Source organism: Pinus tabuliformis, chromosome Q (genome assembly GCF_031772625.1).
Source record: "Pinus tabuliformis cultivar Carrire ecotype Pingquan chromosome Q, CPIR1, whole genome shotgun sequence".
Lineage (NCBI taxonomy): Eukaryota > Viridiplantae > Streptophyta > Pinopsida > Pinales > Pinaceae > Pinus > Pinus tabuliformis.
Window position 1 is genome coordinate 546,470,619 of NC_142296.1, and position 18,802 is coordinate 546,489,420.

Genomic DNA, 18,802 nt, shown 5'->3' on the forward strand with positions numbered 1-18,802 from the left:
CAGCAAATGTTTCAGTCCTTAACCTTCAAAACTTTTTCCCTCAACTTGTCTTCTTCTATCTTTCATAGAAATCACAAGTTGTTGAATGAGGTAATTTTCTTATCCCATGGATATATGTTACCTTGATTATCAGTTAGTGCATTATAGATCAATGATGATTATCTTATTTGCTAGATCTTGTAGATGAGATCTTATGAAGATATCCTTCATCCTTTGATACCTTTACTTTTTGTGTAGATCAGATCTGAGTCATGTGACCTTCTTTCTCGCATTTTCATAGAGTATTCTTATGCGTTTATCATATATATCTATTTGATGTCTCCAATATTTCTATATGAGGGGATATTTAATAAGAATCCCCTTCCATGAATTCAGAGGATACCTTTTAATATATTCATTGATTTCACCTTCTTAGAGGACTATGTGTATCCTCCTTTTTCATGCAAGGAATTTAGATGACCCATCCAACTTATAGATCTCCTTGCAAACACAAAGTCATTTTACCAAATTGATTAAAGAATGAAAGATACTTACTTGACAAGTGAAGATGAAATCTTCACCTTGATCACTTTGATGATGGTTGAAGAAGATGTTTTAGAGATCCCTCTTGGATGATCTTCTTCCAAATGAAAAAATATTTTTCAGTAGAGAAGGTTGCTCCTTTTGATGAGAATGATTTGTTGCTTCTTTAGATGAACTTCTTCAAGGACAAGGAGAGGATCCTTGCTAGCGTTATGACCTTGAAAATGACGACAATGTCTTCTCGCCTTCAATATACTTCGACTTCTCTTGTAGTGTATATTAGACATGCTTCTAGGGTTTTGAATTTCTCTAAGATGATGTGATCTTCATATTTAAATTAATTTGATCTATCTTTCCTTGTAGAAAACTTGATGAGGACTAGAGGATCCAAAAGCTTTTATTGTTGTAGACTACTCCTTTGATCTAGGGTTTTATCCTTCGATGTATATCTTGATATTTTGCTTGGATAACCTTCGACTTGATTTGTTTCCTTTCTTGAAACTCGATCCTTGAGTGTCTCTTTTATGCCCTTCCTTTGATTTTAGCACCATAGCTCCGATACCATGTTGAGAAATCTAGGGCATTCAATGTTAACAATTTCTCTGCTTGATAATTTCTTGTGATATGTTTTTACTTATTAACTTATGATATTTCTTTGTTATCTTCTTAGTGTGTTCTTTTCATCAAGACAATTATCAAGAAATAAAGACAAGTGACACAGTATATAGGCTTCTCCAGCCAGGGCCAAAACCTCTCACCTCTTAAGAGGAAAACCCGATAAAATTCTTCTTCTAGACCTTCAATTGATAAGTACCAAGATCATGACTCAGACCCTTGACTATAGTATCCGTCCAATAACCTTGTCACCCACCTTGATGTTTTTCCTCTTCCTTATTTTTCCTTTCCTCCTAGAGAAACTCGGTCTCTATCTCTTATACTGCACCTTCACAACCTCCCTAGAGAATCTCGGTCTCTAGGTCTTCTAGAGAGAACCTCGGTCTCTACTTTGATCACTTAGTAGAGTCTCTCTCTTACTTCCCTAGAAGAATTTCACTGCCTTAACTTCACACTTCCCAGAAGAATCCGCTACCCATACTTCACACTTACTAGAAGAATCTTCTGCCCAGACTTCGCACTTCCCAAAATAATCTTCACTATACCTAGAAGATGATGTCCAGAAGATGAATTTCTCTAAGATGATGTGATCTTCATATTTAAATTAATTCGATCTATCTTTCCTTGTAGAAAACTTGATGAGGACTAGAGGATCCAAAAACTTTTGTTGTTGTAGACTACTTCTTTGATCTAGGGTTTTATCCTTCGATGTATATCTTGATCTTTTTCTTGGATAACCTTTGACTTGCTTTGATGCCTTTCTTGAAACTCGATCCTTGAGTGTCTCTTTTATGACCTTTCCTTTGATTTAAGCACCATAGCTCCGATACCATGTTGAGAAATCTAGGGCATCCAATGTTAACAATTTCTCTACTTGATAATTTCTTGTGATATGTTTTTACTTATTAACTTATGATGTTTCTTTGTTATCTTCTTAGTGTGTTCTTTTCATCAAGACAATTATCAAGAATAAAGACAAGTGACACAGTATATAGGCTTCTCCAGCCAGGGCCAAAACCTCTCACCTCTTAAGAGGAAAACCTGATAAAAACTAGGGTTGATACTATGTTGAATTGTCATTGTTGGGTATTGTACTATGTGATAAAATCAAATTTCTTGGGATCAGCCATGCCATTCAAAAGCTTGAGCTCTGTGATTTTACTACAATTTATGAATGGCATCTTCGAAAAGGAGAGAAAAAGAAACATATGAATGAAAAATTGGCTTCACTATTTCAAAAATTGGCAAAATATTGCAAATCCTTAATGGTACCAAAATGGGTAAATTGAAAAAGAGAATTAGCTTTATCTGTATAGAAATCCATAATGGCACCAGGGTTTCTAATCTCTTCAAAAATTTCCAGAACGTTTTTTACTAAAACCTCATCAATTATTTGCCCCTCATGCTCTTGCCTAATAAGTGTCATCAGGGAATTCTTCACTTTAATCCGCATTTCATGATCATAGAGCATGTCATGGAATAACAGCAGTCCAACTTGTGTGAGTGTGGGCAGGGAGAGTATTGGAATGAAGGTGGTTTCCAAATGGTGAAAAAACTTTTTCATGTATTGGACCATCACTTTGTAAATTTCCCATCTTCTAACAAGTTCTCTCAACATTAACTCATTACTATGAACTTTGTTTAAAGCTGGTAAAACTACAGAAGCGATGTACTCTTTGATTGAATCCCTGTATTTGTCATACACTTATTCATGGGGTCTATGCATGTTGTAGATAGTAGTATAAAGCGAAATGCACTTCTATACAGACAACACATTGCTCAGAGCTCCCTCTTCCAATCTGCTTCTTAACATTAAGATACCATCGTAAATGGTAGCCCATACTCCTTCCATTTCCATTTCCATCAAAATATGTGCACTGTACCCAACTGTTTGCTCGAATACCCGAGGATCCGAATCACTTTTTTTTTATGGTAATGATCAAAATATGTGCATTGTACCCAACTGGGCTTGTGCCATGAGCATGCTCACATGATGGCGAGGTTCCCAACATAAACCGAGAGGTCTTGCTAAGAGATTGGGAGGGTTGGAAGCCTTGGGTGTGGAAACATGGCAAGCCACCCATGCCCAACACTTGCACGAAAGTGCACACACACATCATGCCTGCACGAGAAGAAGTTTCGTTAGATGAGGTTGGAAAGAGATGAGTGGGCATGCATGTAACATCGAGAGGTCAATGCCACCCATTTGGTAGGTCATACATCACATAATGAACTCATGCGCAATGAGGTCGAATCATTGAAAAGGTCGATGTAAGGTGGATGATGGGTCACCCTGAACCAACAAACACAGGTGGACGAGTTGGAACAATCGACTCATTCTACACTTGGAATGACACGACCCATGTAGAGGGTGAACATATACACAGACATGCGTGCGCACACACATCACTTGGGACTATCAAGTGTTGTCATCCACTAAACAAACATAACAATGCACAATTTATTGTAAGGAGGATAGTTCGAACTAAAAAGTGGGTGCAAGAAAGACAATCATGTTAACTTGCTACATGACTAAATGATTTGTTGCATGAAATGTTGGTGCACAATTTAACCAACATAGGTTTTGGAACAAAATTAAGGGATTAAGTTGTCATTAAATAAACATTCCCTAAAAGACTATTTATTAGTTGCATAGAGGTCATAGTAGTGGCACAGTCACACCACACAGTCATGGCACAAACCAAGCCATTCCAGACAAAATAAAATGAAGCAAACAGTTGGGTACAGTGCACATATTTTGATCATTACCATAAAAAAAAGTGATTCGGATCCTTGGTTATTCGAGCAAACAGTTGGGTACAGTGCACATATTTTGATGGAAATGGAAATGGAAGGAGGATGGGCTACTGTTTACGATGGTATCTTAATGTTAAGAAGCAGATTGGAAGAGGGAGCTCTGAGCAATGTGTTGTCTGTAGAGGAGTGCATTTCGCTTTATACTACTATCTACGACATGCATAGACCCCATGAAGAAGTGTATGACAAATACAGGGATTCAATCAAAGAGTACATCGCTTCTATAATTTTACCAGCTTTAAACAAAGTTCAGAGTAATGAGTTAATGTTGAGAGAACTTGTTAGAAGATGGGAAATTTACAAAGTGATGGTCCGGTACATGAAAAAGTTTTTTCACCATTTGGAAACCACCTTCATTCCAATACTCTCCCTGCCCACACTCACACAAGTTGGACTTCTGTTATTCCATGACATGCTCTATGATCATGAAATGCGGATTAAAGTGAAGACTTTCCCCATGACACTTATTAGGCAAGAGCGTGAGGGGTAAGTAATTGATGGGGTTTTAGTAAAAAACATTCTGGCAATTTTTGAAGAGATTAGAAACCCTGGTGCCATTATGGTACCAAAATGGGTAAATTGAAAAAGAGAATTTATTAAGCGGATATTACAATCTATGTAGCGATGGGTGCAAATAGTCCAGAATGTAGAATTTTTGCAAGTTACAAGAAAATAAGATCTACGGCGGATTCCTCACCTCTGGAATAACAGGGACCTAATTTGGCATAAAAAAAATTCAGATTCTTCAGCTTCCAGTGACCATCATCACTGTTCTTGGTGCTTCGCGTTCAATTTGCCTCATGACTACAATATGATTCGCTTCCCTCGTAGACCTCTCCCCAGCTTTATGAATTCCAATAAGATATTTATTAAAGAAATTCAAATTTAATTTAATATTTTCTTGCCTCTCCCCAGCTTTATGAATTCCAATAAAATATTTATTAAAGAAATTCAAATTTAATTTAATATTTTCTTGCGTTCTGATTAGAACCCAGGGCGGTGGTAAAACAGAAAAATATTAAATTAATATTAAATATTTTTAATAAAATATTTTATGATGAATTGTAAGGCTGAGGAGATGTCTGAGCAAGGAATTGTAAGGGTTGGGAGGGAATTTAAGCGAATCGGATTATAATCTGATTTTCTTTTATGCCAAATTGGGTCTCTGTTATTCAAGAGGTGAGGAGTTCACTGTAGATCTTGAGTGCCCTATTTGTTTTTTTTTATTTTTTTTAAATTGGAGCTGATGACTTTTCAAGAGAAAACACATATTTTTAAACATTATAACGTGGTAGATTTTACACATAAACAAGATGTGATCTAATTTAATTACCACCCTAGATCCATCTTAATTTTGGGTCTACCAAGTGCAAGAGGGATCAAATATCTTTTCACTAATAGATTTGCACCTCAAGATATATGAACCCTTTCACCCTTGGTAGATCTTGAGTTAAGATGGATCTAGGCTGGTAAGTATTAATTTTTAATTAATAAAATACAAATAACTACTTGTATTTATATTTTAAAGTAATTTATTACAACTTTAATTTCTGCCTTTTCAAAAAGATGGTAGAGCTTATCATAACTCATTTGTTAATGGGTGAAAATAATTGTTATTTGTTATTACTCTTGGTAATAAAAAGTTTTGCAACAAAGAAATTTAAATGCTAAATTTGAGCAAAATTATGCGTAAATCAAGTGAACAGATAAAGATATATGGAGTTTTCACCTTTTATTGTTTTGATTTTGATTATTCTTTGGCTTCAATGTTTAACCATGGAACATGGGAAAGGAATGATCATTATAACTATGACTCTGATTCTCATTATTGTTTTGATTCATGGTTTAACCATGGAACATCAGAAATGACTATTATAATGTGCGGGGATACAATAGATAGATGCCACTCAAAGTCCCAGTGAAATCCTTTGATTTGGAGAAACAAAAAAATCATGCTTTTAAATAACTTACATTAGAGAAAAATACCATGGGTTAAGAATACTATGGTAAAAACCATGGGTGAATACAATTACTCAAAAATATATTCTTGTTTTATTTTAACGTATCAATATTTTTATTTTTATTGTTTATAGGACATGACAATATCTCTTCCACATTGGGTAGATGAAAAAAATGAGTAAGTTTATTAAAAATAAAAAACTGTTATATTATATTTTAAAATAAAGATATTATATTTATTTTTATCAAGTGAAAAGTGTTAAACAAGACAAGACATGACATTACAACATCTATACCATACCGGGATGGAGAGCGCCTCTCATGGCAATAAAAACTAAACCTAATCCACATGTCTTTGTTACATTATTTTTAAAACTAATTCCAATAACAGTGTGAAACTCTTACATTGAATTGCATAAGGTTACTTGCAACACGTTGTATCTTTTTTGCTCTATCCAATATGCACCCAAACTACAGTGACACATATATACATGTCCATCCAATGTGCACCCAAATTACAGTAACCTATATATACATGTAACTTGTCTATGTTCACTGAACGCATTCAAATTCCTGTATTACATGTAAACATGTGCCCAGATTCATTTAGACTTGAAGCAAACCTTTAACCCTGTAAGTTAGAAACTATCTTTAAAACATAGATGTAGAAGCATGCAACAAGAATCTAGGAATACATCCCCTATGGGGGAACATCAAGCTCTAAATTGTGACATGAAACAAGTTTTTAAACCTCACAGAAATTACTTCAATATCCCTTTTTTACTTCATATACCAGTCTAGATAAATCTTAATTAGATGGAAACATATATAATATCCCCTTTTTACTTCATATACCAGCCTAGATCCATCTTAATTTGATGGAAACATATATAATATCCCCTTTTACTTCATATATCAGCCTAGATCCATCTTAATTTGATGGCAACATATATAATATCCCCTTTTTACTTCATATACCAAGTGTCGAGAGCGATCAAATCTCTCTCTTGAGGTGCAAACCTCTTTTAGAGTAAAAAGAGATTTGATCCCTCTAGGCACTTGCTAGATCAGCTATGATGGATCTAGGTTGGTTTAATTATTTTGCTTTAAATAGGCCACATTAGAGAAGAATACCACGGGAAAAAACCATGGGTTAAGAATACCATGGGTTGGAGAATATTATCTTTTTTATTTTATTTTTTAATTTTCCTTTTAATTTTCTTTTATTTTGACTGAGTCAAAATGTTAAACATTACAATATCTCTAACATATTGAGGTGGAGAGGGAGCAATAATTCTTGTTAGTTAGAACTAATCATGTTATTGTCTTTACTTGATGGTAAAGTTATTAACATAACCTTGATTTAGTCATTGACGGATTTACAATTGATGGTTTAAAGTTTATAGGCCCATGGTATTAGTCCATGATATTTACAATTGATGATTTAAAATTTACCGGTCCATGGTATTTATAATTGATGGTTTAAAGTTTATAGGCTTATCATATTCGCCCATGATATTTATACATGATGATTTCAAGTTTACAGGCCCATGGTATTTGATGCGATGAATTTAAAGTTGTGTAATAAACATTCAAACTTAGATAATTTAAAAACATAAAATTGCATTAAAATTATTTAAAAATATAAAATTGTATTGTAATTTAATAATAAAGTAATTAAGAGAACAGTAATTGATTTTATGATAAATTTGTAGATTAAAGTTATACACCCATGATATTTATTCATAATATTTAATGTAATGAAATAAAAAAAACTCCATTAAAAAAAGGAGTTGTTTTTAGTGCGAATTTTTGGAAGCTTTTTCAGTGAGTTTTTGTGGTCTAATTTCTCTAAAATCCGACAATTTTTTTTTGAAATCACAAGTTTGATGGGTAACCCTTGCACAATCGAAGTGGCCTAGGGGGTTTTAGGGCGCTTAATCCATATATACAGTAAAAAAACCAGTTTAAATAACACAAATCTAGATTTCACCTCAAAATTTTCCACCAGATTGATCACTAGAAAGTTCAAAAAATCAAACTAAAGACAATTCCTTAAGAAAAACCTTCAAACTTGAATTATTTAAAAATATAAAACTAATGTTAACCATTTTAATCAATAAAAAACAAAAATTATAATCCTCACCTTCAAAATTAATAATGTATATTAATACATTTGAAAGATATTTATATAGATATAAGTCTTTCGGATTAATCACATCGTTAAGATTTGGTCCACATTTTGAACCTTGTCCTGAGGATGAACCACATTAGTTGGTTCAAACGTCCACCAAATCCTAACGATGTGATTAATCCAAAAGACTTATATCTACAATATGGATCACAAAAGTCTTAGATCTAACAAGATATTTATATAATTAACATTATTAATGTCAAACCCAAAAAATAATAATATAACCTTTAAATTAAAATGAAAATTTTAAAAAATAATGTATATTAACGATGTGATTAATCCAAAAGACTTATATCTACAATATGGATCACAAAAGTCTTAGATCTAAAAAGATATTTATATAATTAGCATTATTAATGTCAAACCCAAAAAATATTAATATAACCTTTAAATTAAAATGAAACTTTTAAAAAATAATGTATATTAATACATTTGAAAGATAAAAATAATGTATATTAATACATTTGAAAGATATTTATATAATTAACAGTGTTAATGTCAAACCCAAAAAATAATAATATAACCTTTAAATTAAAATGAAACTTTTAACAAATAATTAACGTATTTAATTTATATTTAAATTAGTTGGAAAGGGGACCTTAACCCATTGAGAGGCTAACATTATTAATGTCAAACCCAAAAAATAATAATGTAACCTTTAAATTAAAATGAAACTTTTAACAAATAATTAACGTATTTAATTTATATTTAAATTAGTTGGAAAGGGAACCTTAACCCATTGAGAGGCTAACATTATTAATGTCAAACCAAAAAAATAATAATGTAACCTTTAAATTAAAACCAAACTTTTAACAAATAATTAACGTGTTTAATTTATATTTAAATTAGTTGGAAGGGGACCTTAACCGATTGAGAGGTTCTATGCCTAATTTGAGCAGTAGTCTAAACAGATTGTTTTTTTGTTGGGAAAATCATAGAAATTAAAATGGATTTTTGTAAATCTAGGTAACATTTGTCATTTGATGATGCTGAATCTATTTCCACCATCGAAAACATGATTCAAAGAGGTCTACTACAAGATTTTTTGAATTTTTTTTTGCCCAGATTCTTGACCGTCTGGGCAATTCCTCCCTTAGTATCCTTCTTCCCAATTTGATTGTTAGGCTTGGGTTTTCCTTGGACTTTTTCATGGTTAAAGTATTGATATTTTGTTACATCTATTTTTCATTTATATTTTTGCTTTTTATTAATATATATTTGTAAAGATAGATGGTGGAAAAAATATAATAATAAATAATTATGAAAGAAAATAATTTTGAATTTATGTTAGTTGTGTAGGTGAATATGAAATAACTTTTTATTTTTATTTTATATAATTTATATTTAAATTAGTTTTTTTTTTTTTTTTTTTCTTTAAGTGGAATGAGTACATTTCACTTAATACATTGATTACCATTATTTTATTAAGTAAAATAATTACCTAATAAAACAATTATTTCATAAATATTACAAAGACTAACTTACAACTATCTCTAGAAACTTAAACCATATAATTGGAGATAAGAAACATTTTCCATATCACTCATTCTTTTGACAATTTATGTTTAAACTAGTTAGCAAAAAGAACTTAGCTCGTTAAGAAACCTAGTTATGTCCAATTTGATTGTTTCTATTCCTTTGACAATTTACGTTTAAACTAGTTGGCAAATGGACCTTAGCTCATTAAGAAACCGAGTTATGTCCAATTTGATAGTTTCTTGGATTGTTGTTTGACTTCTTCGCGATGAAGGTATTGAATTTTTGTTACATTTAATTTTTATTTATACTTTTATATCATATAAATGAATATTTTTAAAAATAGATTGTGAAAATAATTGATGTTAAAAAATTTATGATAAATAGTTATAAAAGAAAATGATTTAAACATTAAGAATTTAAGTTACAAATAACTTTTAAAATAAAATTATATATATATATATATTTTGTAACACCTCTAGTTACCTTGGTTTTATTTCTATCTTTTACAAACATGTTTAATTGTTAAGTAATTACCTATTATGGAAGTTGATAGGTTGTTTGGTTAGTTAAAGACCTAACTAAGTTAGGAAAGACTTTTTAATTCTTATTTAAAGCCAATGATTAGGATTTACAAGACTGTGTGTTATCTGAGCAAAGGAAAACTCATGGAGGACCACAAGAGTTCCTAACTCCCAAGACAATTGGAGGAAACAGTTACTCCTTATTCCAAGGGATTCCCTTTAAAAAAAGGAATAAGGGGAAGAGGAGGGGGTTGGTATTTTCTCCTTTCTGAAAAAGTTAGCAGTAGAAACAAAGAAATGGGTTGATATGATCTGCTGCCCAAGAGCTAGGTTCCTGAGCTGGTAAGGACCAGTGGAAGGCTCAAACTGTGCCACAGATATACGTCAAGCTGGGTCAAGTGAGACCTTGATTGCCATTGACTAAGTTGTAAAGAAAAACCCTCCATTGTCACAATTGTTTGGGAGTTGGGAGAGCGGGGGGGGAGAACTTGATCCAGGTGGATATTGGTGGCCACCCGCCTATTCCACTTGGACCCCCACCATTGTTTCTTTCAGTTTTTTAGTTTCCTTAATTGTAGCACAATTTACTATTTTTGGCAGTTTTTTCGGGTCCTGAACTTCCAGAGCCATTTTGAGGCCCTAAACAACGTTTTTTGGGAAAATCGGGACCAACATGGGTTATCGACCGATGTTGGTCATTCAAAAGTTGTATTCCTCGGATAGATATTTTTAACAAGGTATTGTGTGCGTCAAATGGAGGTCGTATGCCAAATTTACAACCTCGGGAAGTTGATGTACCAATTTATCCAAACGGGGCCCATAGTTTGGCGCTTCATCTCCTAAGGTTAGGTTTTTGGATGCTTAGGGTTTTCCATTGTTTCTCAATATTAAATAGGCCTTTGAGCCTGATTGTAACATAGTTTAGAGGCATGTAGCTGCCACATCTCTTCTCATAGATAAGCTACCATTGCCCGAGCTAGTCTTATTTCCATTATATTTGTAAACATATTTTAGTATTTGATATTAATGAAATGCACTGTTATTTCTGTTGCATCTCTATATTTATGGTTATATATGTAATTTGTTGCATTCTTGTTTAAATATGGATCAGTGGTATCAAAGCGGTCTTCTCTTTCTCTGTTTTTTCTTTGCATGTCCCCAACAAGGTCGGGATATAAGGAGTTAAGGCTTGAATTGGTCGAGACTTTGCAGGACTAACATCGCAAATCTCGACAGACTCCCATTGCGGATGAAAAGAAAGATGAGGGGGCAAGATATCCTATCAAAATCTTGCTCGAAGAAGCCCTCGAGAGACAAAGGAATGCGATGATGGACAACTTTGTCCAGATCCTTCAACGACTACCCAGGGGTGATGCATCTACTTCCAGCAGCTGCTCTAGAAGTGCCACACCCTTTAAGTTACAAGTTAATTTTGACATTCCCATATTTGAGGGTCAGATAGATGCGGATGTCATAGATAAATGGTTAAATATGCTAGATGAATATTTTTCTGTTCATGATCTTTCTAGCCTGGAAAAGATCACTTTCACACTTCTCAAAGGCACCCCCCACGTCGAGGACTGGTGGGAAACCCACTGTGAGAAGAAGGACGAGAGGGAGCCCTCACTGTTTTCAGCCTCACCCACTTGGAATTCATTCTGGGATGCCATCAAGGAGTAGTACTACCCTGTCGGGAGCTATGAGGATAAATACATAAAGTGGACCACATTGCGGCAGGGAAGGGACCAAGACGTGCTAGAGTTTACCAATATTTTTCATACCCTTCGCACAAAGTTGGGTATCAAGGATTCTGAGCGGCATTTGGTACTCAAATACCACGGTTGCATACACAGGTATATCCAAAACGAGATGAAGTTCCTATACATCTCCTCGCTTGGTACAACGTACCAATACGCTGTCAAAATCGAGCAAAAGTTTAAACAAAAGAAGCGAGACTTTGGATTTGCAAATTCGAAGAACAAAGGACAAAGCCAAGACGGGGTGACCCAATACAACCCATCGAAGCTGCAAGAAAATAACACCACCACAAAGTCAAAGAAGGACACAGGGAAGTGGTGTGAGTTCCATAAGAGCCCCACTCATAGCATAAGTGAGTGTCGGGCCAAGCAGTCGCTGGTGGCCGAGTTGAAGGCTTAAGAATCAGATGCATGTTCCCACCCTAAGTTAGAACTCGACAAGAGGAATGACAAATGGAAGCAGATTATTGATGCAGAGCCCAGTGGCACTATTGCCACCGCCAAGATCTAGAAGAATGAGCCCGAAGATCCAGAGGAGGGGGAGCATCTTTTCCACTCATGAATGTGGGTGAAGGGTTCGTCGCTACGATTCATTGTTGACAGTGGCAGCCAAAAGAACCTCATTTTAGTAGAGATCGTGAAGTGTTCAGGCTTACTAACCATACCACACCTGTAGCCGTACAACATCGGGTGGCTTCACCAAGGACGATATCTCCGAGTCAGCCAGAAGTGTCGCCTTCCCTATAGCATCAATCCCTTCATAGATGAGGTATTGTGTGATGTTGCTCCTCTCGAAGTTTGTGATGTATTATTAGGACAACCATACCTATGGAAGCGACATGCTTTATATGAGTCGAGACCTCTCTCTGTGATTATTTCTTGGGGTACTATGTTATACAGGATACCGGAGGTATCCCCACCTACCGCCATCTCTTCGATCACTGCAAAGCAATGTAGTAAGATCATTTCACAAACCAGGAAATTTATTTTCTTTCTGGTTTGCTGGCAAAGTAAGGGGAAGAGCGTAACCACATCTATGGCCCTGGGGAAGGGTTCCTCCAAACAGTAGAAGGAGGTGGATACGGTCGTGGAAGAATACAGGGACATATTCTCCTCACCCACAGGGGTACCCTTACATTGTCAGGTCACGCATTCGTTCGATCTGACTCCCGGAGCACCTCTACCCAACAGGCCGATATATCACCGCTCCATTGTGAAAAATGTCAAGTACAAGCAGCGACATGATCAACATTGGGTGCCACACATGTTTCAGGTGGGTGACAAAGTTTGGTTACATTTGCAGAAGGAACGTCTTACTAGAGCCTATCGGAAACTCAAACCACTCCAATATGGTCCTTACACAATTACCAAGGCTGTGGGAGACAATACATTTGAGCTCAACATTCCCAATTCCTTGGCCTACACCTAGTGTTCAATGTGGATCACTGATCTGGGCTCCTTCAGCTACCAAAATTATCCAAGATCTTTTACTTCTGTCATGTTGTTAAAATTGCATTTAAAAGAGAATAAAGAACCACATGTGCATGCTTAAACAAGAGGAAACATGATAAGATCAGCAAGTCAAAACACGAGACATTCAGCTTACAAGAATTCTCACTCAAGAAGGCTTCCTCTCAGCACGACAACTTAACATGATCTCACACAATGTGGCAATGAGTATCCCTTCAACATAGTTACATAGGGATATCAACAACAATACATAGCATGACATGTGGCAAAAGCGATCCCGCAACATAACATCAAGCAGGGATCTCAAAACATAATTCATCATCTCAGCAATTATGAAGGAAAACATGACATGACTCCTTCATGTACCTTCACTTATGAAGTTGGTTGAAAAATTGAAGGCTCAGTTGCAAAAATTGACTACACCACTGAATTTTTGTCGTCGAGAGGTGTAAAATCGACTACCCATTTGTCGAATTTTGACACCATCAAAATCTAGGCCTGTAGGAATCTTTTAGATTCCCTATGATTCTCCAAAGATTCCCTTCTCTGGGCTAACTAGAGATCTGCTACTCAAATCACAAATTTGATCTCACCATCATGATCCTTGCGAGATTGTGATACTTTTGAGTATAAAGTTGGTTGCATTCTGACTCTGGCGAATTTCAGCCTCCAAGGAATCTGAAAGATTCCCTCAAGATTCTTCAAAGATTCTGCTCTGCTGGGAATCTGAAAATATATTGCTTAGATGGTGATTCTGATTTTACCATCGTGTTCCCTATGAAATTATGGTTAAAATGACTATAAACTTCATATCATTCTGACAAAATGAAAATTTACCTCCCCATGGAATCTTTCAGGCACAAGCAATATTCTCTGCAAAAGATTTTGCCTCGAAAAGCGTGACGACATAGTTCCGCCTTAGCACTGCAAATCACGGTTCCGCCTTGGTCACGGTTCCATGAGCTCAGTGTTCTGCCTCGAGTTCTGTTTGGTCACTCTTCGTTCCGCCGTGCTCTCCCCTGTGTGAATGACAAGTACTGGTTTAATATACTTTTGTGGACAGAATTTACAAAGAATGGCCAACAACCCATTGGTTGAGGGCGTTGCCACCAAGGCAGGAGGTTGGGGGATCAAATACCAACCCCGCTAAACATTGAGCAAGGTTATAAATATTTTTGAATGCTGGTATTGTTATGCATTGGTGTTTGTTTTAGGTGAGGGCACTCGAGTGGTGGGTCGGGCGGGTTCGAGCCCCACCGCCCTCAGTATTATTCGATAAGTGACAACCAGAGGAGGGGTGTGGGTCGTGCCCGCCTGGGGCGGCCCGCCGAGCACCATATTTTGATGTATTATGCGATGGGGGTGGCGGGGGTTATGGCATGTCCCCCATTTTAATATATTTTTTTTGTTCCTTTCAAAACAAAATAGAAATTTTCAAATTTGCTAAAAATAAGGGTTATTAGGAAAATTAAGGAGGCACCAATTTCACCCATTCCGATGGCTAGATTCCGGTGACCGCTGCCGGTGCAATTTGTAGGACCATTAACCCTGCCACGTGGCCAAGTCAACCCTGAACTTTGACTAGCCCTATCTCCTCCATACGAGCTCAGATTTGAGTGTCTTTTGCACCATTGGAATCAGGGTGACGAGCACTTTGATCTGGTGCTGGTTTGGGAGAAATATGACCACTTTGAATTTTGACCATTTCTGAGCCCTCTGGACTTCTGCATGTGTCTAGAGCCACCTGGATCAAACGCCTTCGACCATACTTCCCACCATTGCTAGACAAATCAAACATTGCAGAACAACTCACACCTACAAAGTTAAATCCAGAATGCATGGAACAAGCCACAACTGATCGGATCATGGACACGCAGATCAAGAACACCTGACAACAAAGGATCCAACTATATCAAGTTGTCAAAGCAGACCAACTCCTTCACCAGGGCAAGTGGCTCACTAAGGACCAAGTTCTGTAGAAGCTTCCTCATCTCATGGAGGAACTCAACACAATGGGGGCAATTGCTTCCTAAGGGGGGAGGAATGATCCAGTTGGACATTGGTGGCCACCCACCTATTCCACATGGAACCCCACCATTGTTTCATTCAGTTTTTCAGTTTCCTTAATTGTAGCACAATTTACTATTTTTTACAGTTTTTTGGGTCCTAAACTTCTAGAGTCATTTTGAGGCCCTGAATGACGTTTTTTTGGGAAAATCGGGACCAATGTGACTTTTGGACAAATGTTAGTCATTTAAAAGTTGTAGTCCTCGGATAGATATTTTTAACGAGGTATTGTGCATGTCAAACAGAGATCGTATGCCAAAGTTACAACCCCGAGAAGTTGATGTACCAATTTACGCAAACGGGGCCCATAGTTTGGCGCTTCATCTCCTAGGGTTAGGTTTTTGAATGTTTAGGGTTTTCCATTGTTTATGAATAATAAATAGGCCTTTGAGCCTCATTATAACATAGCTTAGAGGCATGTATCTACCACATCTCTTTTGAGAGATAAGCTACCATCGCCCGAGCTAGTCTTATTTCCATTATGTTTGTAAGCATATTTCAGTATTTGATATTAATGAAACAAAGTGTTATTTCTGTTGCATATCTGTATTTATGGTTATATATGTAATTTGTTGCGTTCCTGTTTAAATCTGGATCAGAATTGGTGATCAAGTCATTCTCATTGGAAGGGAGGTGTGGTCGTAGCCAAGGAATTTCCTCGTCAAAATGCAGATAAGTATTCTAAGTATATGATTTCATTGTGTTGGTTTATAGCTATTAGAACAGTAAATGAAGAAAAGAGGAAAAAACAGTTCTGTAGAATTCATTCATATAACTTCCTGTAGATTTCAATGGGTAAATTAGTTCTATTTTACCGGTTCATAGTGGTAGTAATACTTGACTGAGAACAGAGGATGAGAGGGTTTCTTTACAAACAATGTGGAACTTTTTCTTCTTACGATTCCTATAGTATTGATTTTCTTTTATGAAAATAAAATGAATAAGAAAGAAATTTCTCTACTGAAATGACTATATGAAGGAACCTGAATTCATCTTCTTGAACCATGGCAAATAATACAGATAAGTAATCAAACCCTCCTGGCAGTAATTTCTAATAATTATCAATGTTGTAGAAACTAACTAGACAAGGTTAATGAACTACAATAAGAGTATCTTTTTTTTATGTTCTGAACAAGCAACAAATTACTGGTTACAATGTAGATTTTATATGAGCATTATAGTAGGAATAAAAGGGAGTGTACTATAACCTAAAATGTAAAAAGGGTCACTAGGCTATCTGCAGTTCTCATAGTGGTATTACGAGAAACATAAGGGTAGTATATTTTACATTCGGCCCATAATAGGATCGAGTTGCTGTGAGGAAAAAAAAAAGTACATATCCTTTTTGCATATTCTGAAGGGAAAAGAAATCCCTCAAAGAAAACTACAGAATAACCCTGCCAACGATTCAGTTACACATTAAGATAGAAAACCTATAAACTAGAACTATGACTACCCAGTGGGCTAGTTTGCAGTATACACGAGCATGCCAACTTAAACAATTAACCTATGTGAGACCGAGAATGCTAGTACATAAACCATTTCGTTCACATTTCATGCAGTGGAAAAGAAACAATGATTTTGAATGGGAACATTAGTCAAAATCATAGATATTTAAGTACTGAAGAGACACAACACAATGCTCTATCATATAACAAGTCTCAACCTAGGAAAAACTGTAAATTCCAAATTAAGGTGATTAATTATTTTCCTCGACAAGCCATCGTGGGCCGGCATAACATATTCACAGTAATTAAAGAAAGGGAAAACACTTTAAAATTGCTTAAGCATGTAAACCAGCTACCAAGACTAAATGTTAACCGAAGTAACAATTTTGTCTCTGTAGAGTCAGGAACCAGAAAGAAGACAACAGTCAAACAAAATAAAAATGATCCTTAAATCAGCTTGAAAAACTCTACCAAACCCACTTTCTGTTTAAACGAATAAGAGTATGCGATGCAAAAATGAAATTGTATTAAACCCCGAAGGGCTTACAAAATGAATAAATAAAAGAACGCAGATAGTTTATACAAAAGTAATTCGATCGAAAACGTTGTACCCAAATGGAATGGGTTAAAACCCCTTAAGGGTTTTCTCAAACAAACTCATCAAAGAGAAGGCAAATTTTCCCAGTAATAAGAGGAACTTGGCCAACTTGTGTTGAAAGGTATGAGTGCTGGAAGATATCCTGGGAATTGAATTTCTTGGGAGCTGCTTTGAAAACCTCCTCTTCTTTCTGCATGAGAAGCCAAACACCTAGTTAAGCTATTAAGAAATAAAAAAAATTCATAACTCAGAACAATGAACAAATGGGGAAAGTGTTTATACCTGAATCTGCTACATAGGGAAGGGTTCCTTTGACTGGACCTAGACACTCCGGAGGAAAACCATGAACTAGACTGCGATAAGGAAACCCTGAGATTTCCAAACTCGTGAAGAAAGCAACTTGAACTCGATGCGAGCTGCTCCTAGAAAGGAAAAAGGAAGAGGTGGCGGCCATTCGCAGCCCTGCAGTAGTGAGACCGGTTAAACAAGAATCATTGCCGCACCGCAAAAACAAAACATGGAAAACCAGGATAGTCTCATTAGCTGCGACAATGGGAAGATCCTAGGTTACCTGAGGAGGGTCATGCAATAATCCGATAAGGACTGAGACAAGAGTGTGGCGGAGCTAGCCTTCCCGCAGAGGTAGCAAAACAAATGACTGCTAACCATGACTACCCTGTCGGTAGTTACCCATATTCCATGTGAGATGATCTGAGCCATCCGATACCCCTCCCTCAGATCAACGGTGGAAACTTTCACATGTGGATAGAAGTAATCGTGGGCACCTGGAGGATGGCGCCTCAAAGTCGAGAACCATCCAAAGCCTTGGTTAGGGTTAGGTTAGACATTTAATGAAATGTAAATCAATGCATTTAATACCCATTACGCATGATCGGTAACTGGAATCGAAATATTAACCTATATGCTCATTATATTAATGACATCTACGTCTAATGCAAGGTCAGGTACATATGTAATATATGTGAAAATGTATACATTTTTTTATGACTATTTTGAGATGAGAGCTTATGTGTTGTATATATATATATATATATATAATTTAAAGGAAGAATATATTCAAAGACATAAATGAATAAGGAAAATAAAAAAGTTAATGTTTGTTATTTGTTATTATATTTAAATAATTTGTATGTAAATTTTGAGAAATGAATTTGTTAAAGTATATTATAGTATATTAAAATTATTTTAGATGGGTGTCATAAAGGGGAGAGAGAGGATAATTCAATTTGTGTTGCTATAACAATATTTCTTGAATTTTTTAGGTACAATCGCATTAGAAATTAAGAATTTAATAGGTACAATTACATTAGAATTTAAGAATTTAATAGGGTTTT

General features: G+C 35.6%; 1 long non-coding RNA gene across 1 annotated transcript; it reads right to left on the reverse strand.

Annotated features, from left to right (window-relative positions):
* Window positions 1-17,284: 17,284 nt before the first annotated feature.
* LOC149220609 (uncharacterized) lies at window positions 17,285-18,103 on the reverse strand. Its single transcript, XR_016248758.1, has 3 exons — window positions 18,019-18,103; window positions 17,730-17,909; window positions 17,285-17,633 (listed from the first exon to the last, which is right to left on the reverse strand). It is a non-coding gene; the product is annotated as an uncharacterized LOC149220609 (long non-coding RNA).
* Window positions 18,104-18,802: the final 699 nt, after the last annotated feature.